This window comes from Elephantulus edwardii, unplaced genomic scaffold (assembly GCF_000299155.1).
Source record: "Elephantulus edwardii isolate Elephantulus edwardi_28Jun2011 unplaced genomic scaffold, EleEdw1.0 scaffold00043, whole genome shotgun sequence".
NCBI lineage: Eukaryota > Metazoa > Chordata > Mammalia > Macroscelidea > Macroscelididae > Elephantulus > Elephantulus edwardii.
The window spans coordinates 12,714,632-12,738,726 of NW_006399793.1; the positions used below are offsets into that span (position 1 = coordinate 12,714,632).

Genomic DNA, 24,095 nt, shown 5'->3' on the forward strand with positions numbered 1-24,095 from the left:
GAGACCGGTCCTTGGAGAGGGACATCATGCTTGGGAGGGTGGAGGGACAGCGCAGGAGAGGAAGGCCCTCTATGAGGTGGATTGATTCAGTGATTAGGATAATTGGGATGGGAGTGTCGGAGACAGTGCGATTGGCACAGGACAGAGCGGAGTTTAGGGCTGTTGGACATAGGGTCGCTATGAGTCGCATGCGACTCGACGGCACATAACAACAACAACAACAATATTATAACAGGTAAGAATGAAATGTCTATTTTAAAGGTTAAAATAGCATGGTAACTAGTATGATTTATTCTATTTTCCTAAAATACTTACATATAATATCACCTTGTAATGATTAAATAAGATGTTAACTTAGTATGGTTGTTTCCAATGGTTTGGCCAAACATTAGTATACCTGCTGTTCCATAACGTATTGCAATAAGATTACCTTACATTATATTAACTAACGTACAATAATCAATAAATAAAAATGAAGGTTCCCTTAAAATGTGTTCTAATTCCAGCCTATAAATAGTATCTTAGCAGAATATCTCTCTCTTTTTGCATCTCTGAATTGTCTAAGCCTGTGAATCTTGCACATTGAAGACTACAATTTTCAAATTTTCAGTACGGATTACAAATCACCATCAAGAAAACAAAAATCTTCACCCCTGAACCAATAGGCAACATCATGATAGATAGAGAAATGACAAAGGTGCTACTGATTTCACTTTGCCTGAATTCGAAATCAACACTGGTTGTGGTGGTGATTGTTCTTGTTAGGTGTCATCAAGTTGAGTATGACTCATAGTAACCCTACCAACAGTGGATCTGAATCCTGTCCTATCCTGTGCCATCTTTACACTTCCTGACACATCAGAGCCCACTAAGGTAGTCACCGCATCAATCCACCTGGTTGTGGGTCTTCCTCTCCTTCACTGACCCTCTACCTTTCTGAGCATCATGTCCCTCTCCAAGGAATAGGCCCCTCTTAGCAACATACCCAAAGTATGTGAGTCATATAGTCTCATAGTCCTCATCTCCAAAGAGCACTCTGGCTGCACCCTCTCTAAGACATATTTATTTATTCTTTTGGCCATCCATAGGGTGTTCAGTGGTCTTCTCCAACACCACAGCTCAAAGGCATCAATTCTTCTTCTATCATCTCTAATTCATTGTCCAGCTCCCAGATGCATAGCAGGTGATTAGAAAGACTATAGCCTGAATCACATGCACCTTAGTCCTCAAACTGACATCATTACTCCTCAATAATTTGGAGAGCTCCCTAACTGCAGACTTTCCCAGTGCAATCTATCACCTTATTTTTTAACTGCTGGTACCAAGGGTGTTAACTGTGGATCCAAGTAAGAGTTTGTTGACAGTTTCAATCTCTTCTCCATCCATAATCATGTTGCCTACTGGTCCAGTGATCAGAATCTTTTTCTTGACACTGAGATACAATCTATATTGTAGGCTGCATCCCTTAATCTTCTATAACAAGTGCTTTAAGTTCTCCTAACTTTTTGCAAGCAAGGTTGTATCATCTGCATAACACAAGTTATTGATGAGTCTCCCTCTCATCTGTCACATTCCTTTTCATAGAGTCCAGCTTCTCAAATTATTTTCTCAGCATACGGATTGAAAAGATATGGAGACTAAAACCCCAACATAGTCCCTTCTTGATTTTAAACCGTGCAGTATTTGCCTGTTTTGTCTGCAAAACAGCCTTCTGGTCCAGGTATAAGTTTCAGATGAACACAAGTGCTCTGAGACTCTCATTCTATTCAATGTGAGTCACTACTTGTTATAATTCACACAAACATTTCTACATAGTCAATAATGCACGAATAGACAGTCTTCTGGTATTCTTTCAGCCAGGATCCATCTGACATCAGCAATTAATTATATCCCTGGTGCCAGACACCGATTTTCTGTCAAAAAATCGAAAGATGTTGTCAAAATCTTCTTCAAAGTCTTAAAGGATAAAGATGTCAGTTTAAAAACAAAGATGTGGGCAAGCTCTGGTGGCCTAGTGGCATGAAACTGCACTGCAATCCCAGAGGTGCGCAGTTCAAATCCACCAGATGCTCTGCTGAAGAAGGAGGAACAATCGCCTCCTGTACCAGTCTGATCCAATTTGATGGTACACACGCGCACACACTAACACACACACACAAAGATGTGCCTGATCCAAGCCATGGTCTTTTCAATTACTTCCTATGCAAGTGACAGCTGGACAATGAATGAGAAAAGAAGTGATGCCTTTGAATTGTGGCATTAGTGAAGACTACTGAACACCAAAGGACAAACAAGTCTGCCTTGGAGAAAGTGCAAACAGGGTATTCCCAAGAGCCAAGGATGGGTGAAATTCCATCTCATATACTTTGGCCATGTTGCCAGGAGAGGTCAGTGCTCAGGGAAAAAATCATGCTGGTAAAGGAAGAAGGTAGAGAGAGAAAGATCCCTTTAACAAGATGGACTGACATCAGGATGGTGAGGATGGCGCAGGATGGGGCAATATTCGGATCTATTTATTATCTGATTGCTATGAGTTGTAGTCAACTAACAACACATTAACAACATCATCAATATAGATCTTGAGACATTAGACCACAGGAAATCTTCAATCTACCACTTGGCATATGGTTTCTGGACTTGCCAGCTCCCATAATCATATAAGTCAGCAGAAACTAAGGTGTGTCACCTGCTAAAGATTTTTAAGTTCCTGGTACCCAAAATTTCATGAGCTAAATCTTTAATAAATTATTATTTCTCTTTTTACCCATCTCAGTGTGCATGAGTCAGAGAGAGGTTCTCTTTCTCTAAAGAATGATTACTGAATTTCAGCCAAGTCTTATTTATTCCACACAAGATTTGCAGATAGACATAAATACAAAAATAACCTCAATATCACAAGTATGTGACGTTGAGTGTAATTATAACTGATATTAAGGGAATTCATAAAACTGTAAACGAGAAAAACAGCTCTTACTATTAAGCCTTCAAGCAGTAATTTTAAAAGTCATATGAGAAATAATTAAATTTCTAATCTTACTTCCTCAGTCAATTGATATTTACATACATAAAGATAGGCAAAAGGAAATGTAAACTGATTTTTCAGCAAGTTTCTACCTTCTACAGGTTTAGGGGACTTGGGAGTAGGTGCTGACATTCTATCTCAAAAACTTAAAAAGCTCTAACACTAATGTTACTGTTATTGTCAGTGGCCAGCAAGTCAACTAAAACTCAAAGCAAACCTATGAACACCAGACTTGAACAACTTTGCCCTATCCTCACAATCTGTGATATGCTTGAATCCACTGTTACTATTAATAACCCTCAAGGGATCAGTAGGATCAGCCTACAGTTGCTACCATGCACTTCTTAATTTCTGAATAAAACTTGCAAGTGCCTCAAACACACTAACTTCTGTTATTGTCAGAAATTATATAAAAAAGCAATAAACTATGGTTATTAAAACACTGCTTCTGTAGTCAGAATGCCTGTGCTCAGATTCTAATTCTGCCACTTACTCTTTTGCATTTACCTACTGCAAGTCACTTAACCTTCTTTCTAACCATACTGTGCTGGAGTAACGAAACCCTAACTTCAAAGAAATTTCTAACCCTTGACAACTCCTATGAGATAATCTACAAACCTTTAGAATATCAGACTTGTTAAAGAGTGTCTCAGCATTATCCTGGTCTTGAAATAAAATTAACCAGAGAGTTCAAGCTAATAATTCAATGTATAGTTATTGTTTTTCTTGTTGTTGTTGTTGTTGTGTGACATCAAGTCACCTGGACTAACACTGACCCGATGTACACTAGCTCTGAAACCTGCCCTATCCTGACCCAATCACATAGTCTCCAGCAAACCTAATCTGATTTCTCCTATCACTGAGTCAATCCATCCCATCATGGGTCATCCTCTTCTGCACTGTTCCTCCACCCTTCCAAGCATGATGTCCCTCTCCAATCACTGGTCCCTCTTGGCCATATGCCCAAAGTATATGAAATGGAGTTTCAAACTTCTTGCCTCCAGAGAGCAGTCTGGTTTCACCCACTCCAGAACAGACCTGTTTGTTCTCCTGGCAGTCCAGGGTATGTTTAACACTCTTCTCCAGAACCACAACTCAAAGGCATCTATCAGCCTTAGTTACTGTCCAGCTCGCAGATGCACAGCAAATAATTGCAAAGATCATGGCCTGTATCAGGTGCACCTTAGTCTCCAAATTGACATTGTTGCTCTTCAGTACTCTCAAGAGGTACTGGACAGCAGACTTTCCTAATGCAATTCGTCTTTTGACTTCTGACTGCTGGTGCCAAGAGTATTGATTGTGGAACCAAGAAAGCTGAAGTTATTAACAATCTCAATCTCTTCTCTGTCCATCTTGAAGTTGCCAACTGGTACAGTGGTGAGAATCCTTGTTTTCTTGATATTGGGCTTCAATTCATATAGCAAATGCCTCATGTCCTCTTATGTTTCAACAAACAAGGTTGCATCATTCTCATTACTTAGATTGTTGATGAGTATTTCTCCAATCCTGATGCCACATTCCTCCTCATAAATTCTAGCCTCTCAAATGATCTATTCTGCATACAGATTGAAAAGATATGGAGATAGGATACATCCTTGACACACATCTTTCCTAATCCTAAATCATGCAGTGTTTCCTACTCTGTTCTGACTACTACCCACTGGTCCAAGTATAGTTTTTGCATGAGCACAGTTAAGGCTTCTGTAATTCCCATTATTCAAGTTAGCCACAATTTGTTGTGTTAAACATCTGTTTTATGCATACTCTCAGACAACACTACATATTAGACTATCTTCACATGAGGAGAAACTGGAGTCCAAGTGGTTATGGTCAGTCAAATGGGTACTCAGCGTCTGCATGACTAATCTTCAATGAAAATATGGACACAAAGGATCTCTAACTGATGGAATTTCTCATGTATAAACATACCTTACTTCTTGAAAAGTAGGATGATTCATTTTACTCCACTGGAATAGGACAACTAGAAGCCAGTGCCTGGTCTCTCCTGAACTCTGTCCTGTCTTTTCCTTTTTCTGATTTTTTCACTTTCACTGTAATCAACCATAACCATTAACCATTAAAATAATGAGGACCTCTGGTGGCTTATTTGTGAGGAGTTGTGCTGCTAATCCAAAAGTACATGGTTCAAATCCACCAGGTGCTTCATGGGAAACAACTGACAATCTCATTCTGTGAGATTTTCTGCCTCTGCAAAACCACGTCAGCTATGAGTTGGTTCCAACACAATGGTATATAATACAACAATAATAATAATGTTGTTGTTATGTGCCGCTTGTGACTCATAGCGACCCTATGTACAACAGCCCTAAACTCTGCTCTGTCCTGTGCCAACCACACCGTCTCTGACACACTCATCCCAATTACCCCAATCACTGAATCAATCCACCTCATAGGGAGCCTTTCCCTTCTGTGCTGTACCTCCACCCTCCCAAGCATGGAGCTTCAGAATCCTTGCTTCCAAGGAGCAGCCCGGTTTGACCCTTTCCAGGATGAATCTGTTTGTTTTCCTAGCAGTCCATGGTACCCTCAATACTCTTCTCCAGCACCAAAGCTCAAAGGCATCAATTCTCCTTCTATCCTCCTTAGTCACTGTCCAACTCTCTGATGCATAACAAGTGATAGCAAAGACCATGGCCTGTATCAGACGCACCTTAGTCTCCAAAGAGACACCATTGCTCTTCAGTACTTTAGAGAGGTCCCTAACAGCAGACTTTCCCATGGCAATACGTCTTCTAATTTCCTGGCTGCTGGTGCCGAGACTGTTGACTGTGGAGCCAAGCAAACTGAAGCTGTGAAAAATCTCAATCTCTTCACCATCCATCCTGATGCTGCCAATTGGCCCAGTGGTGAGAATCTTTGTCTTCTTGACATTGAGCCTCAATAATAGCTTTTTCTCATTCTGTGAGCCCTTCTTTCAAATTATCAAACCAAACCCAGAGAGTGGTCTTGGAGAACCCAACATGGAAATTTTGTTTCCACATCTGAAAAAGGAATAAAGTGCAATACTGATTCAACTGACTGAAATCAATTAAGTTTATAAAGTGCTATAACAGAACTCAGAATGTGTTTGCTATTTATCATGAAGCCACAAACATAAGTAGCCCTGATTATTGAGTTCAGGTGATTCCATGGCACAAAACAACAACAACAATTACTGAGTTGCTCTAGTGGCCTAGTGGTAAGAAGCTGTGCTGCAATCCCAAAGGCACACAATTTGAATTACCTACCTGTTCCACAGGGGAAAGAGGGGCAATCACTGGAGGGTCCACTTATGACTTGACAGCACACAACAACTACTGAATATGACATCATGCTTGACAAAGAGTCAGTAAAAAGGAGAAAGACCAATGAAATGGATCAATATTGACTGCAACAAATACACAGCAAAGATTATGCAGGATCGGGGAGGGGAGGATTTTGTCCAGTTGTATAGGGTCAGTCTGGGAGAAAATGGAACAAGACAAGGATACTTTGGGCATACTGTAAGGAGGTGCTAGTCACTAGAAAAGTCCATCAGGCTTGGAAACGTCGAGGGTTGGCAAAAAAGGAAGACCCTTGATGAGACAGATTGACACAGTGACTGTAACAATGGAGTCAGGTATGTTGGAGATGGTGAGGATGGCACAGGATAGGACAGAGTTCAGATCCCATTGTTCATAAAATCATTATGAGTCATAGTTGATTTGATGGCTCATAATACCACAACCATCAACAGCAACAACACATAAGGGCATTACTCATCAGAGCTGACTTAATAGCACCTAATAATTATGACAACTGTTGAGTAGGAACAGCGGTGATGCAGTCATTAAAGCACTAGAATAGCCAGAAATTTGAAAGTCCCAATGCATCACTCCTCCACAGGAGAAAGATACGGCAGGCAGACTGTGGCAGTGAAGATTTACAGCTTTAAAAACCTAACAGGGAAATTCTATTCTGATCTATAGGATACCTACCAGTTTGAATTGAGTTGACAGTACCAGGTTTGAATTTCTATAAACCTTAACAAAAAAGATTAAGATATATGGAGATTTCACAGCTAGAAAGTAAACATCAATGACACAAGGACCTCCCAAAGCTCACAGGGAGAGAAAGCTTTACCCTAGCGCCAGCATTCTTGAACTCCCCTAAACTGTGAGAAAATAAATGTTTGTCCAAGATTTGTGTTTATGATATTTCTATTACGGCAGCACTAGATAATTAAGACAGCTTCTAAATTGTGATACAGGCAATTCTCATAAACAAATTTCATTCCTACCTAAATCTAACAGTTGCTGTTGTGGTGGTGGTTGTTTTTAAGTGCAGCTGAGTCGAGTACAACTCAAAGCAACCCTATGAACAAAAGATCTGAACCCTGTTCTATCCTGCGCCATCCTCACACTTCCTGATACATAAAAGCCCATTGAGGCAGTTACCATGTCAATCCACCCAGTTAACATGCTGCCGCACACTTTTAAAATTGACGACCATGCTTAGTCGCCATTTGCGGCAATGTGTTAAGGATTTTCCTCTCCTTTGCTGCTTCCACACTTCCAGCATCGTCCTTTTCCAAGGAATAGCACCTCCTAGCAACATGCCCAAAATACGTGAAGCAAAACCTCATCATTCTTGCCTCCAAAGAGCACTCCTACTACACCCTCTCCAAGACCTATTTGTTTCTTCTTTTGGCTGTACATGGAATGTTCAGTGCTCTTCCCCAAAATCAGAGCTCAAAAGCATCAATGACACAAGTAGGGTTTATATCTACTGTCAGTTAGTCAAATCTTTATCTTACTATATGTTGATATTATCTGCCATCAAGTCACTTGTGACTCATAGAAACCCTATGCACCATAGCTCTAAACCTTGCCCTATGCTGAGCCAACCCCACTGATTCTGACACACTTATTCCCACTATCCCAATTGCTGTGTCAATCCTGGGTCTTCCTCTCCTGTGTTGTTCCTCCACCTTTCAAAGCATGATGTTCCTCCCCAAGAACTGGTTCTTCCTGGCAAAATGCCTAAGGGACGGAGTTTCAAAACCCTTGCCTCCAAGGAGAAATTTGGCTTCACCCTCTCCAGGACAAACATTTTTTTCTTAGTAGTCCAAGGTATTTTCAATACTGTTCTCAAGCTACAGAACTCAAAGGTAATTATTCTTCTTCTGTCATCCTTAGTCATTCTCCCAATCTCTGATGTGTAGTAAGTAATTGCAAAGATCATGGCCTGGATAAGGTGTACCTTTGGCTCTAGACTGGAATCACTGTTCTTTAGAACTCTGGAGAGGTCTCTGACAGATTTTCCTAATGCAATTTGTCTTTTGATTTCCTGATTGCTGGTACCAAGAGTACTGATGTGTATAGTATACATTTCTATGCATATGAAAGTTTCAAGAACACTTCTTATCCTTAGCATAGTAACTGTTACGAAGCCATATCAAAGCATATTCTTAAACAAAAGCAAATAAAGATTACTGAGGGATAGACCGTCTGAACCAGGAATAGACAATCTAGACCAAGGAAATGTCTATTGTCACAAAGTAAAAATAGCCACTCTACTGGAAAAGGATATGTTCTTGCATCGTTGGAGCAAGTTCTGCGTTAATGTTGTTAAGTGTCATCAGAACAGGAAAAGCTCCCTGCAGCCCTACGCACAACAGAATGACACTTGGTCCAATCACGTGCCTTCCTTGCACCCTCTATTTGGTTTAAATCCACAATTATGGTCTCTGTATCAGTCCACCTCCATCTTCTTCAATTTTCATAACTGGCTACAAGACCAGCACAGAAGTTAAAGTGGGAAATCTCACTGTTGCTGTGTTCTTAGGTGTCGTCACGTTGATTATGACTTTTAGTACTTGGCCAACTGACTGGAAGAGATCTATATTTGTTCCCATTCCAAAGAAAGGTGACCCAACTGAGTGTGGAAACTACAGAACAGTGTCATTGATTTCACATGCAAGCAAGATTCTACTGAAGATCATCCAAAAACGATTAGAACAGCACATCAGCAGAGAACTGCCGGAAGTCCAGGCTGGGTTTAGAAGGGGTCGTGGTACTAGGGATATTGTTGCTGATGTTAGATGGATCTTGGCTGAAAGCAGAGAATACCAGAAGAATGTCTATCTGTGTTTCATTGATTATGCAAAGGCATTTGACTGCGTGGATCATAACAAACTGTGGCTGACTCTGAGATGAATGGGAGTCCCAGAACATTTAATTGTGCTAATACGAAACCTATACTTGGACCAAGAGGCAGTAGTCGGAACAGAGAAGGGTAACACTGCATGGTTCAAAATTGGGAAGGGTGTACGCCAGGGATGCATCCTGTCTCCATACCTTTTCAACATGTATGCAGAGCAGATTATCCGAGAGGCTGGGCTCTATGAGGAGAAATGTGGCATCAGGATTGGTGGAAGATCTATTAACAATCTGCGTTATACAGATGACACAACCCTGCTTGCTGAAACTGAGGAGGACCTCATGCACTTGCTGCGAAGGGTCAAGGACTGCAGCCTTCAGTATGGACTAAGGCTCAATGTCAAGAAGACAAAGATTCTCGCCACTGGACCAATTAGCAGCGTCAGGATGGATGATGAAGAGATTGAGATTGTTCACAGTTTCAGTTTGCTCGGCTCCACAGTTAACACTCTTGGTACCAGCAGTCAGGAAATCAAAAAGCGTATCACGATGGGAAAGTCTGCTGTTAGGGGCCTCTCAAAGGTACTCAGGAGCAACAGTGTCTCTCTGGAGACTAAGGTGCGCCTGATACAGGTCATGGTATTTGCAATCGCTTGTTATGCATCAGAGAGTTGGACAATGACTAGGGAAGACAGAAGGAGAGTGGATGCTTTTGAGCTGTGGTGCTGGAGAAGGGTACTGAATGTACCATGGACTGCCAGGAAAATAAACAGATTCATCTTGGAGAGGATTAAACCAAGCTACTCCTTGGAGGCAAGGATTCTGGGGCTTCGTCTGACATACTTTGGACATGTTGCCAGGAGGGACGGGTCCTTGGAGAGGGACATCATGCTTGGGAGGGTGGAGGGACAGCACAGGAGGGGAAGACCCTCTATGAGATGGATTGATTCGGTGACTGGGCTAATCGGGATGGGTGTATCAGAGGCAGTGCGGTTGGCGCAGGATAGAGCAGGGTTTAGGGCTGTTGTGCATAGGGTCGCTATGAGTCGGAAACGACTCGACGGCACATAACAACAACAACAACATGAACAATGGACATGAATCCTGCCGTATCCAGTGTGATCCTCAAAATATAATTGAGGCCACTTTTACTGTCACCATGTTGTTGAGGGTCTTCCTCTCTTTATCTGACACTTCACCTTTCCAAGAATACTCTCTTTTTCCAAGGACTGGTCCCCTCTAACAATATGCCCAAAGTATGTGAGACCAAGTTTCATTTCCTTTCTTTAAGGAGCCCTTTGGATGCATCCTGTCCAAGCCATGTTTGTTGGTTCTCCTGGCAGCAGTTGGGATATTTAGTACTCTTCTAAATGCATCACAAAAAGAGAGGAAGATCTTCAATAAGATGGACTGACAAAGGGAGCGCAGCAACAGGCTCAGCATGCTGGAGCTCATGAGAATAGTACAGTACAGAGCAAGATTATGGTTTGTTCATAGGGTCACTATGAGTTGTAGTCGACTTGGGGGGGAAAATGTGAAAACTAGAAGGGAGAATTTAGCAGAGATGGAAGTCTCATGGGAAGGCAAATGAGCTTCCAAACAAAAGCAATCCATTCAAATCCATCAGCAGCCTCAAGGAAGAAAGACAGACAATCTCCTTCTATGCTATTTATAGCCTATGAAAACTCAATTATGTAGGGTCAGCTAAGAGTTAATTCCAACTTGACAGCCTTGAGTACATAAGTTGTTTTTGTTGTTGTCATTGTTTTTCAGTGCCATCAAGTCGCGAATGACTCACAGCACACCTATGAACAACAGATCCAAAATCTATCTTATTCTGCACCATCTATATATCACCCCCAAAACGCCTGACAACATTGTCACAGTGACTGTATCAATCATTTCCTTGAAGGTATCCTTCTCTTCCGCTGACCCTCCAGTTTTCCAAGCGTGATTTCCCTTTCCAAGGAATAATGTGTCCTAACAACATGCCCAAAGTATGTAAGATGAAGCTTCACCATTGCCTCTAAGCAGCATTTCAGTTACATGTTCTCCAAGATACAACTGTTTGTTCTTTGGGCAGCCCAAGGGATATTCAGTACTGCCCTCCAACATAACTCAAAGGCATTGATTCCTCTTCTGTCAGCCTTATTCACTGTCCAGCTCTCAGATCAATATCAGGTGATCATATAAACTGGATTAAAAAATTGGTTAAATAGACATGCCCTTCAATTTATTATTTTTTTTTATAAGAGAACAGATAAAACCCATTTTTCTGGTCACCTACATTCCTCAATCATGTCTGTTTCTTGAGGCCCACTGAATAGCTTTAGATAACCCTGTATAATAAGACCACGGGAAGTGCTATCTAATTTTGCACTATTTAAGTATAACAAAGCAGATTCTTTGCAAAGAATACCAGAAAAATGGCTATTTGTGCTTTATTGGCATGCAAAGACATTTGACTGTGTAGATCATAACAAATAATGGCTAACATTAAGAAAAATGAACACTTAATTGTGCTTAATTATGAAACCTAGCCCAAACGTCTGCTGTGTGAACAGAGCAAGAGAACACTACTACATGGTTTAAAATTAAGAAGGGTGTGTGCTATGATTGTATCCTTTTCTCATACCTACTCAAACTGCACGCCAAACAAATTATTTGAGAAGCTGGACTCTGAAAAAGAATGTGACATCAGGACTGAAGGAAGACTAGCAATAACCTTCATTATGCAAATGACAAAACTTTGCTTAATAAACCTTGCTTGCAAAAGTCAGATGTAGATCAGACAAAAAGCTTCCTAGCTTTTACTTAGTCTACAAATATATAACATATATAAGAGGTAGTCATACCTTGAGGAGACCTCCCCTTAATCAGATAAAGATTATATTTTTACCTATATCTCTAATAAATGTTCACAGATTAGAATTTGTAACACAGTGGGTACTTACCTTAAAACAAACAAAAAAAATTTAAAAAAAGAAAAGATCATGGCCACATTGACACAATATTAACCATTATAACCATGGGTTGCCAAAAGAATGAACACAACTGTCTCAGAAATAGCATAGCCAGAATACTCCTCAGAAGCAAGGATGATGAGATTTCATTTCATGTACTTTTGGCTTGCTATCGGGAGGGGTCAATTTCTGGAGGACATCAGCTTAGTAGAGAGGCAGAGAGGCAGCAAAAGAGAGGAAAACCCTCCACATAAATGGTTTACACAGTGTCTGCAACAATGACTCAAACAGCCACACTCTGAAGATCGGCCAGGCCCAGACAAGTTTCATTCTGTTGTAAAAAGGGTCGCTATGAGTCAGAACTTACTTGATGGCACCTAACAACACTAACAGTAACATCACAGTCGAAAACAAAAACACATATGCTTGTTTTAATAAAAATAATTACACATGCTTCTTGTTGATGAAAAATGTTCAGTATAAATATGCCTTCTTTAATCAACAGTATGTTTTAAATGATAAAATTTAAATGTCTATTTTCTGAGAAGTACTTGTATGATTCCCAAGATGGATCAAATTTTTACTGTAATGATCACTCACAGTGTTTCAAAATATCAAAACATACCTGTAAGCAATAATACTTGAATTATAACCACTTGTCAAATATACTAGTACAAATTTTTGTCATAACCACCTGGAAGATTGTAGGAAGGAGTAAGAATAGGATACAAACAAAAAAAAGGCTTGGTATTGGTGAGTGAGTCACCAAAATGATCTTTTATAAAACAAATTTTGGCTTCATATCTGGGGAGGCTCACAGCTCTTGGGTCTTGGCCCAGGCTCTTTCAAGACTGTTCACGAAATTCTCTGCAAGCTCAGCTTGGAGGGTGATCACCCCACACCCCCAAGAGCATAAGGGTCAGTCAAGGTGTACACCAACTTTGATGTGGGGCAGGATGATTTGAACATTGAGACAACCATCAAGACCAAAAGTGTGGATGAGGTCACCATCGTCAACATTTTGACCAGCCACAGCAATGAACAGAGGCAGGATATTGCCTTTGCCTGTCAGAGAAGGACCAAAAGGGAACTTGCATGAGCGCTGATGTAGGCCTTATCTGGCCACCTGGAAACAGTGATTTTGGGCCTACTGAGAACACCTGCTCAGTATGACGCCTCTGAGCTGAAGGCCTCCATGAAGGAAGGGGCTGGGAACGGATGAGGTCTCCCTCATTGATATATCATCTGCTCCAGGACCAACAAGGAGCTGCAGGAAAGCAACAGAGTCTACAAGGAAATGTACAAGACCGACCTGGAGAAGGACATTCTTTCGGACACATCTGGGGACTTTCACAAGCTGATGGTTGCCCTCGCCAAGAGCAGAAGAGCAGAGGATGGCTCTGTCACTGACCAAGAGCAGACTGACCAGGATGCCCGGGTGCTGTATGATGCTGGTGTGAAGAGGACTGATTGTGCCCAAAGTGTATCAGCATCATGACAAAGCGCTGTGTGTGGCACCTGCAAAAAGTGTTTGAAAGGTACAAGAGCTACAGTCCTTATGACATGCTGGAGAGCATCAAGAAGCAAGTCAAAGACTTGGAAAATGCTTTCCTGAACCTAGTCCAGTATATCCAGAACAAGCCCCTGTACTTTGCTGACTGACTGTACGACTCCATGAAGAACAACGGAACTTGCGATAAGATCCTGATTAGGATCATGGTCTTCCGCAGTAAAGTGGACATGCTAAAAATTAGATTTGAATTCAAGAGAAAGTACAGCAAGTCCCTGTACTACTTCATCCAGCAAGACACTAAGGGCAACTGCCAGAAAGCCCTGCTGTACCTGCGCAGTGGAGATGACAGAAGCCTGAGGCTGCGTGAGCCTCCAGAAATGGTTCCAGCTAACAGTTCTAGAAAATCAGCTTGCGACTAACAGCCCCCGTTGCCCATCCCGCCAAGAATGCCATCAGTGTTGCCCCCGCCTCTCCACTTATTTTAGTGGCCTACTGCTAGGAAAACAAACAGATTCGTCCTGAAAGGGTTAAACCAGACGGCTCCTTGAAGGCAAGGATTCTGAGGCTCCGTCTAATATACTTTGGACATGTTGTAAGGAGGGACTGGTCCTTGGAGAGGGACATCATGCTTGGTAGGGTGGAGGGACAGCGCAGGAGGGGAAGGCCCTCTATGAGGTGGATTGACTCAGTGACTGGGGTAATCAGGATCAGTGTATCGGAGACAGTACGATTGGCACAGGACAGAGCAGAGTTTAGGGCTGTTGTACATAGGGTCGTTATGAGTCACAACCGACTCTACGGCACATAACAACAACCACCTAATGCCTGATTTTCCTGGCAACTCTCCTTTTAGCCAAAGAAATGAACATTCCAAAGACTTGAGAGTGAATTCTATTATGTGAAACACTTTGCCCTCTTGTGTACTGTGTCAAAACCAGAAAAATAAACTGAATTTTTATGTTAGGGGAAAAAACCCAACAAATTTTGTTTGGGCTGAGAACCAAACCTTAGTCAACTTATTTAAAGTGCACTCCAAAGTCCAACCTATAGAAAAGGCCTCTATCCCCCTTTGACAGCCGTTTAAGATAGTTCAGTGGAGCAAAGTGAGGGGTTGAGAAGAACTCACTCACTGCTTAAGATACTATTTGGATTAAGAGTCTGTACTACATGCCACACCCAAACATAACAGGTACAAAGGAACAAATAAAAATCAAACTGTGGGCATTCAATCTCCAACGTACTGTGTAAAAAGCTTAGAAGTTCTCACTTTCATTCTTACAGTAAGAAAAAGCTGAACAAATTGAAGATCCATCAGGGAACTAAAGGCTACAGGAGAAACTGCGGCCCTGAAAATCGGTGACAGTCTAGAGTAGACAATTACTGCTTCTAAGGCATAAAAGGCCAAAAAGCTCCCCACCAATTCAACAGCAGGTGATCTGGCTTGGGTTTGGTAGGTTAGCTTGAGAGTAAAAAACTTTAAAAGAGTAAAGTGGACAGTTACAATGTGACCTACACACTTTTGTGAGTTTTACCTCCAGGAGATCTATCGGGTTCACAGGGTGAAGATCGGAGAAAAGCCCCTCATGAGTCTAGCAGGAAAAAGAAACGTGACCATTCGAAAAGACACTCGCAGCTTTGTTTTCCTTTACTTGGGCCAATCAAGGGAAACTATTTTGCTAGAGCCTAACTGTTGTTTGCCAATGTGTATACACCAAATCATAGCTGACCCTTTAGCAGGTTAACAGAAGATTTAGTAAATCATATGGGAGATTATCCATCTCTCTTCTGCAAAGCAGCAGGCGGATTTTGTAGAGCGGATGATGCCTTGCCTAACTGTAATGAATTAAATTATGTTATGGCAAAATATCCAAGTCTTAACCTCTTTGTAATAAAATAAAGAGAGCTCGGGCTGCACTGTGGTTAAGCTCAGGTCTGCAGTTAGCCAGCCACTCCTTAGGAGAATGATGTTCCCTTCTCTTTTTGGGGGGGTTTGGTTTTTTGTTTTTGTTTGTTTTCTCAATTTGTTAGAATTTTTTTTTTAATTTCTCTATATTTATGCAATATTCTTGGCCTTTGTTTCTTACTTAAAATAAGACTGCTTACTGTGTTATAACCATTTACATCTTCACATTAATCAAAACAGTACATTTGAGCAAAGGTAACAATCCCTGACTAGTCTGTGATCTTTTTCCCTTTTTAAAAAATATTTTCATTGGCTTTCATGCAATAATTGCTTTACATTATGTTTCATTCACATACACTGTGTTTCATACAATCTTTCATTTACATTATGTTTCATATACATCCAGGCAAAAAGACAGTGTAAAGATGTTCTCTTTTATAAAGACTTACAGTATCCAAGATGGCAGAGGCAGAGACAGCCTGGTGAGCTGCGGGAGCAGCGAACCACTTAAAGCAGGGCCACTATGGCCTTCTACAGACTTCAGCTTATCAATAATTGAACAGTTAAACAGTTATGGCTGGCCCTCAGTGACGATCAAGGCTCAACAACAGGAATTCAAGGATTCCCAAGGAGGAATGAGTGAGTCTCGCGGCTCCCAACCCCCTCCCGCAGAGAGCCCAGCGCCACACAGCCACCGCAGCTCCATGAGGCTTCCACAGCCAGAACCAATGGATTCCCTCACCCAGGATGGATGCTGGGCACCAGGCCTCCTCAAGACTGGTACAGTGAAGCCACCACACTGCCCCAAGGTGGACTTGTTCTGGAGAGAATTCTTGGAGCCAGGATGGCGGCGGTGGGGGATGTGGGTGTCAGCTGGGTGCCCGCATGGCGTTGGGGGGGCACCCCTGCCAGCCACCGGTGCTGGGGAGGGAACGCGCACCCCCCACCGGCCACCTGCGCAGGAGGCAGGAGATGGGATGTGTGCCCTGCCATCTGCAGGTTTGGGTTTCCTTGGATAGGCCAAAGAAGACGATTACCTATACAATAGATTGCTGAAAGTCACTGTGAGTCTGATGACATTTAACAGCGGCAGCACACACAAGAGGACTGATATCCTAAATGCCCCAAATATTTTGTTCTGTTCAACGCTTCTGCCAAAATATGGTTAGACCTGGGGGGAGTCTGTTCACAATTCTCAGGTTCCCTTTACCATATATAAAGGGGGAGGGCAGTGACACCTACTTCAAACTATAGTATGACCACTTATGGAGGGGTAAAAGTGGTAGTGCTGGAATTGGAGACACTATCCCTGAGCACATAGTCCAGAGTCAGACAAGGGGACCAGACTGGGGTAGGGGCAATTGGAGGGGGAGTATACCAGCCAGCTCCTGGGGGGGTGCTGCCCTGCTTGGGATGGGCTACCCTCGGCCCCCGGCTCGGGGCGAGCCATTGCAGCCCTCAGGGTGAGCTCCTCAGTCCCCAGATTGTGCCATCTGACCCCTGGGTGGGGAAGGGAAAAAGAAAAAAAAAAGAATACCTAAGATATCCAGAGAATGTTATCTAGGCCACCTTCTGCCACCCTCTCCCCCAGTAAACCTAAAAGCAACACCCTCAAAGTCCTTCTATTTGTAACTCACAAGTTTGTTCTCTCTTAAGCACTGCTAAGTGCAGCATGACTCAGAGCCACCCTATGAACAACAGATATGAATTCTCTTCTATCCTGCAAGGTCCTTATCATCCTTAACACATTTGAGTCCACTGCCACAGATACTGTATCAATCCAACTAGATGAAAGTCTTCTCTTTCAATGACTCTCCAGCTTTCCAAATCTGCTGAACCTTTCCAAAGAATAGCCTCTTTTAACAACATGCCCAAAATATGTGAGACAAAGCTTCACCATCTTTACCAACCAAGAAACACTCTGGCTGTACGTTCTCCAAAACATATCTGTTCTTTTGCCACCCAATGGGATATTCAGCACTCTTCTGCAACACAACAACTCAAATGCATGGATTCTTCTCCCATCCCCTTATTCACAGTCCAGCTCTTAGATGGACAGGCTGTGATGTGAATCAGGCATACCTTGGTCTTTAAAGTGACATCGTTGCTCTTCAGGACTTTGTAGTTTCCTGACAGCTGACTTTCCCAATGCAATTCATGTTTTGATTTCCTGGCTGCTGGTAACAGGAACGTTAACTGTAGAGCCAAGCAACACTAAAGCTGTTAACAATCTCAATCTCTTGGCTGTTTATCAGAATGCTGCCAATCAGCCCAGTAATGAGAATCTTTGTTTTCTTGATGTTGAGGTTCAATCCATGTTGAAGGCTACAGTCCTTGACTTTCTGCAGCAAACACTTCAGGTCCTTCTCCTTCTCAGTTTCAGCAAGCAGAGCTGTATCATCTGCATAATGCAGGTTGTTGGGTCTTCTTCCAATCCTGATGCCACACTCCTCCTCATGTTCTGCATATAGATTGTAAAGGTATGGAGACAGGACATATCCCGGGCATATAACCTTCTCAATTTTGAACCATGCAGTGTTTCCTTGCTCTATTCTGATGACTGCCTCCTGGTCCAAGCATAGATTTCACATATGCAAGTCAAGTGTTCTGGTATTCCTATTCTTCTCAGAGTTAGTCAAAGTTTGTTGTGATCTACACAGGGAAACACAGATAGACATTCCTCTGATACTCTCTGCTTTCGGCCAAGATCCACTGAAATCCCTATGTACAATAGAGCACACTTAGACTAGCAGATATGTCAACTGAAGCTGAGACCTCAAATATGGAAACACAAAGAAGTAGGAACAGTTGTAAGTGGACACTAGTGACTGGAACATGGAATGTAAGAAGCATGAATGTACGAAAATTGGACATTGTTAAGAAGGAAATGGAACGCATAAATATTGACATATAGGTAGGCATTTTGAAATGAGATGGCCTGGCATGGAACATTTTCAATCAGATGATATTATGTACTATGCTGAAGATGAAAAGATGAGGAAAAATGAAGTTGCTTTCATAGTTAAAAAAAGTCATTTCTAGATCCATCTTGAAATACTTGTGAATGACAGGATAATATCCATACACGTATGAGGAAATCCAGTGAATACCATTATCATTCAAATTTTTAAGTAAGAAAATAAAAAACTTCCTTGTTAATTCAATGGATATTTACCTAGAGTTGAAATCAATCAACAGCACTGTTCTTGGGTGGAGATGAAAGAACAAAAAACTCCAAAATCAAGTTGTTCAAAAAGATCTATAAAATTGACAATTCTTTAATTAGTAATTGGCAAGTGGTAAGCGAAAGGAAGGAAAATATTAACAACTGCAATTAGAAATGAGTGTAGAAACCAAAACCTATAAACTTCATGAAAGAAAAACTTAGAAAAACTCTAGTAGTCCTAGTCCACAACATAAACAGTTTTCCAAGTATCCTGAAAAATCTACAACAAGAGAAGATAAAATAGATAAATGGGACCTTCCAAGAATCAAATACCTATGCACATCTAAAAACTTCTCCAACAGGGTAAAAAGGGAAACCACAGACTGGTAAAAAGTGTTTGGTAATGACATGTCAGATGAGGGGCTTATATCTAGAATTTATAAAATACTTGAGTACCAAAACAAGATAAAGGTAAATAATTCAATTGAAAAATGGGCACAGGATATGAACAGATGCTTCACCAAAGAAGACATTCAGATGGCTAACAAGCACATGAAGAAATGTCAAAATCCCTCGCTCTAAGAGAGATGCAAATCAAAACAACTATGAGATATCATCTCACCCCAGTCAGAATAGCAAAATTTAACAGAACAGCAAGCAACAAATGCTGGCGAGATTGTGGAGAGACTGGAACCCTTATTCACTGTTGGTGGGAGTGTAAAATGATGCAACCACTGTGGAAAGCGGTGTGGCGCTTTCTCAAAAAGTTGCAAATGGAGATACCATTTGACCCAGCAATTCCACTACTGGGAATATACCCTAAAGAGACCATAACCACTATCCAAGTAGATATATGCACACCTATGTTTATCGAAGCTTTGTTCACAACAGCAAGGAGCTGGAAACAATCTAAGTGCCCATCAACAAACTAATAGATAGAGAAGCTGTGGTATATCACACAATGGAATACTACCCTGTATTGAAAGACAAGGAACTCATGCAATGTTATTCAAAATGGGTGACCCTGGAGGACATTATGCTGAGTGAAATATCTCAGTCACAAAAAAGACAAATATTGCATAGTGCCACTGTTGTAGAATGGGACTGGCATCAGCATTGGGGTAAGACTGAAGAAAAACTGGATAAATTATGTATACTGCATTGAAACAGATGACGGAGAGAACAGTTTAAAAGTGATATATGATAGGGTATTACGGTTATCACAAGAGTCCAGAATGAAGGTTACACAGTGGAGTGTACTCAGGGCGGGTGAGGGGAGGGAGATCGGGTGGGGAGAATGTGGGGGGATTGTATACCAATGAAGGAATTTTTCTTTTCCTTTTCAAAGAGAAGAGCAAGCTGGGGGGGAGGGGTGGGAAGGGAGAAAAGTGAAACAATGAATTAATGGAAATACAAAACCTTTGTAAATGTTCATTAAAATTAATAAAATTTTAAAAAATAAATGAGTGTAGAACATCACTGATGACATCACAAAACAAAAGAACTCTTAAGAGAATGTTATGAACAATTGTACACCATAAAATTAGATAGGGAGCTCTGGTGGCACAGGCTGCAGGGAGGTGATCTGCTAAAACAAAGGCTGGCTGGCCTGACAGGGAGAAAAGTGCAACAATGAATGAACGGAAATCCAAAATCTCGGTAAATGTTCATTAAAATTATTTCAATTAAAAAAAAAACCCACAACAAAAACACAAAGGCTGGGCCTCTCTGGCAGCTCCAATCCACCAAAAGCTAGGAGTAAGAAAGAACAGCAAACCCTCATGCGATCAGCTTCGGAAATCCACCAGAGGGTTGGTTCTAACTCTATGACAATGAGTTCTAAGAGAAATGAAACAAATTCCTAGCACATACAAATTACTAACTCAAGAAGAGGAAAAATATTAAACAACTGTTAACAAGTGAAGACATTCGTTCATTACCAAAAAATCAAAGAAAAGTCCATTACCAATCAGCCACCCTGCTGAATTCTACCAAACATTTAAAAAGAAGTTTATAGCTATCTATTCAAACTCTTTGGAAATGAAGAACAGCAGAGAAACATTGTAACTCACTTTACATGGATAGCATACTCATGCCAAAGGCCTAAGGGAGGAAGAAAAATCACAGACCAATACCCTATATGAAAAAGATGACAAAATATTCAACAAATACTAGCAATCTTAAACCAACAGCATACTAAAAGGTTTATACATCATAACCATTTGAAATTTATCCCAGGAATGCAAGATGATGCAACATTAAGTCAATTAGTGAAATACACTATGTTAAAAAAAGGAATGTTGGTGGTGTAATGATTAAATGCTTTCCTGCTAACAGAATGCCTGTGGTTTGAACCCATCTGCCACTCCTAGGGACAAAAGACCTGACAATCTTCTCCAGGGGGAAAAAAAAATTAGCTTAGGAAACCATGAACCAATTCTACCTTGTTATAAGGAGGTCATTATGAACTACAGTGAGCTCAAGGGCACATCACTTCAACAAGCAAGCAAGCAAGCAACAAAGGGCAGAGGGATCACATGACCATTTCAGATGTTGCAGAAAAATAGCTGAAAACGGTCAACCAACCACCTTTTGTGATGGAAAGGAGGACTACAAAAGAATTTCCTCAGGATGATAAAAGGTATTTATTAAAACTTCACAGCTAACATTTTACTCAATGGTGAAAAGTGAAAATTTTACCCTCACATAAGGAATGTAAATGCTAGCACTTCAAACTAACCAGCAGAAAAGACTTAGCAATCTGCTTACAAAGAAATTACAGTACAGGAGACCCTAAGAGGCAGCTTTACTTTGTTCCATGGGGTTGTTCTCAGTCAGAACCAATTCAACTGCACATAGCAATAACAGCAATACTCAACACCGAGCCAGAAGTACTAGCCAAAGAAATTAAGCAAGAAATAGACATAAAAACCATCTTAGAAAGAAAACATAAATGAAGTAATTAATAAATGATATGGTCTTATATAAAGAAAAAATGGATGCAGCAGTACATCAATAGGAATGAGCGTATCAGTGCTGATCTTGACTGAAAGCAGAGAATATCAAAAGGCTGCTTATTTGTGTTACTGAATAATCAAAGGAATCTTACTGTGTGTATCAAAAGAACATCATGATAGACAAAGAAATGACTGAAAATGTCAACAATTTCTTTTTCTTGGGTTTACAATCACTATCAATGACAGTAGGAGTTAAGAAATCAAAAACTACGTTGCACTGGGAATATCTGTTGTCAAGGGAAAAGATGCTGTCAAAGATCACTTTAAAATGTTATATAGCAAGGGCGTCAGTTTAAAGAATAAGGTGCTCCCATGTCAAGCCATGGTGTTTTCAATTACTTCATATGTATGGGAAATGTAGACAATGAATTGGTGCTGTTGTTCCTGTCAGGGGCCATCGAGTTGAGTGTGTCTCATAAAAACCCTATGAACAGAGATCTAAACCCTGTCCTAATCTGTGCCATCTTCATTAGCTCTGACATACTTAAGCCCAGTGCTGCAGTCACTGTGTCTATTTCGTCAAGGGTCTTCCTCTCTTTTGCTGATCTTCTACCTTTCCAAGCACAATATCCCTTTCTAAGGAATCACCTCTCCTGACAACTTGCTCAAAATATGTGAGACAAAGATTCCCCATCCTTTTATCTAAGAAGCATTCTTGTTGCACATTCTCCAAGTCCTATCCATTTGTTCTCTTGGGTGTCCATGGATATTCAATGCCCTTCTCCAACACCACAGATCAAAGGCAAAAATTATACTGTCCAGCTCTCAGATGCATAACAAGTGATCAGAAAGACCATAGCCTGAATCAGATCTTCAAAATGACATCACTGTTCCTCAATAATTTGGAGAGGTCCCTGACTACAGACTTTCCCAGTATAATGGTTGCTGTTGTGTATCATTGAGTCGGAACCAATCCATGACTGAACCTCCAGCTGGTTTTCATTAAGGAGCTGGCAGATTCCAACCGCATGCCTTCAGAACTGCAGCACAGATTCTTTTTTTTTTTTTAGCACAGATTCTTAACACTAAGTCACCAGAGCTCCTTTTTGTTTTCTTAATATTGAGACTGAGGCTCAATGTCCAGAAGACAAAAATTCTCACTACTGGACCAATCGGTAGCATCAGGATGGATGGTGAAGAGATTGCGATTGTTCACAGCTTCAGTTTGCTCGGCTCCACGGTCAACACTCTTAGCACCAGTAGCCAGGAAATCAAAAAACGTATTGCGATGGGAAAGTCTGCGGTTAGAGACCTCTCTAAAGTACTCAAGAGCAACGGTGTCTCTCTGGAGACTAAGGTGCGCCTGATACAGGCCATGGTTTTTGAAATCACTTGTTATGCATCAGAGAGTTGGACAATGACTAGGGAGGATAGAAGAAGAATTGACGCCTTTGAGCTGTGGTGCTGGAGAAGAGTACTGAATGTACCATGGACCGCCAAGAAAACAAATAGATTCATCCTAGAGAGGGTTAAACCAGGCTGCTCCTTGGAGGCAAGAATTCTGGGGCTTCGCCTGACATACTTTGGACATGTTGTAAGGAAAGACAGGTCTTTGGAGAGGGACATCATACTGGGCAGAGTGGAGGGACAGCGCAGGAGGGGAAGACCCTCTATGAGGTGGATTGATTCAGTGACTGGGGTAATCGGGATGGGTGTGTCAGAGACAATGAGATTGGCACAGGATAGAGCAGGGTTTAGGGCTGTTGTACATAGGGTCGCTATGAGTCGCAAGCGATTTGATGGCACATGACAACAACAACAACAATTTTGAGATGTAAACCATATTGAAGGCTGTATTCTCTAATCTTCTGAAACAAGTGCTTCAAGTCCTCCTCATTTTCAACAAGCAAGGTTGTGTCATCAGCATAACGCAGGTTGACTGATGAGTCCTCTAACCTTGATGCCACATTCTTCTTCACAGATTTCAGCTTCTCAAATAATTTGCTCAGCATACAGACTGCACAGGTATGGAAAGAGGGTACAACACTGATGGATGCTATGCAAATCAACCAAGAAGCTGGACATCAAGAAAATAAAAACCCTCACCACTTGGACCATGATAGACAACATCATAACAGACAGAGAAAATATTGAAATTGTCAAATGATTTCATCTTACTTGGACACACAATCAACACTCTTGGTACCAGCAGTCAGAGGACCAGGAGAGGTATTGCAGTGGGTAAGTCTGTTATCAGGGTCCACTCGACTGCTGAGGAGAAATGTCAATTTAAAGGCTAAGACTTGATAATACCTAAGAACAACATATATAGAAAATGTCAAAGAATCCTCAAGATAGGGGCAATAAATGAATACACATAGTCCCGGGTTATGAAAATCTGACTTGCATACAAATCCAAATTACATTTTAA

The 24,095-nt window shown here is 41.3% G+C and overlaps 1 protein-coding gene and 1 pseudogene across 3 annotated transcripts in view; one reads left to right on the forward strand and one right to left on the reverse strand.

Moving 5' to 3' along the window:
• LOC102862391 overlaps positions 1 to 14,057 on the forward strand; it is a 27,715-nt pseudogene extending 13,658 nt beyond the window's left edge.
• Positions 1 to 24,095, reverse strand: part of FAM172A (family with sequence similarity 172, member A) — a 651,833-nt gene that overhangs the window by 607,771 nt on the left and 19,967 nt on the right. The window lies entirely within an intron of this gene.